This window comes from Sceloporus undulatus, chromosome 2 (genome assembly GCF_019175285.1).
Source record: "Sceloporus undulatus isolate JIND9_A2432 ecotype Alabama chromosome 2, SceUnd_v1.1, whole genome shotgun sequence".
Classification (NCBI taxonomy): domain Eukaryota; kingdom Metazoa; phylum Chordata; class Lepidosauria; order Squamata; family Phrynosomatidae; genus Sceloporus; species Sceloporus undulatus.
The window spans coordinates 180,709,838-180,711,063 of NC_056523.1; positions in this window are offsets into that span (position 1 = coordinate 180,709,838).

The following is a 1,226-nucleotide window of genomic DNA, read 5'->3' on the forward strand; positions in this document are numbered from 1 at the left end:
AACCAGTGGTCCTCCTTTTCCAGGACATTTCAACCAGAAGTCCTCTTTTCCCAGGACATCTTAATCAGAGGTCTTCCTTTCCCAGGACATTTCAACCAGAAGTCCTCCTTTTCCAGGACATCTGAACCAGTGGTCCTCCTTTTCCAGGACATTTCAACCAGAAGTCCTCTTTTCCCAGGACATCTTAATCAGAGGTCTTCCTTTCCCAGGACATTTCATTAGAGGTCCTCCTTTTCCAGGACATTTCAACCAGAAGTCCTCCTTTTCCAGGACATTTAAACCAGAGGTCCTCTTTTTCCAGAACATATCCACCTTCTGTCCAGGAGGAATTTCAAAGTGCCTTCCATTTAGAGTATGGCTGAGAAGCATGCATTTACCTTTCTATGATTGCTTTGAGCTTCTATTTTGCAACAGTGTCGTCATTCTTGTGTGACTCCTCCATCGCGCAGGGTGACCAGAGATCCTCACCACAAAAGAGGACAAGGCAGGGGGAAATGTAGGGTATTCAAGAAAAACTGAGGCCATGACCAAAGGAAAAACTCAGCACAGCCATAGAAATATCAATGCACGCTTCTTAGTCCTGCTCAAAAGGGGAGGACATTTTGGGACTCCTCCTGGACAGAAGGCCGAAACGTAGGATACGTCCTGGAAAAGGAGGACCTCTGGCCCCGGGTGATCAGATGTCCTAATCGCAAAAGCAAGCAAGGCACCACTAAATGTAGGACATTCAGGAAAATATAGGACATTGCCAAATCAAAGCTATGAACACTCAATATAAATGTATGCTTATTAAGTCATGCCCAACATGGAGGACATTTTCAAATTCCTCCTGGATAGAAGGTTGAAATGGAGGACATGTCCTAGAAAAAGGAGGACCCAGGGTTGCCCTGTTTTCACCGCAGAGGAGGACAAGTACCTTGAATTGGGGAACATTCAAGAAAAATGTAACATATTCTCAAACCTTGTCATGCTCAAAATGCAGGACCTTTTGGGATTCTTCCTGGACAGAAGGCTGGAATGGAGGACATGTCTTGGGAAAAGGAGGACCTCAAGCCACCCTATAATAATACCAAGAAGAAAAGAAACAAGATAACTGTAGATTAATAGGGTCAAAGGGGTGTCTGGCCTGCCAACTCCTCTATCCCTTGAGATTCCTGCTCCAAAGGCACAAAACCCATCAGAATTAAAACCAAGGGCTGCACCTGCATTATCCAAATGGCAAGGAG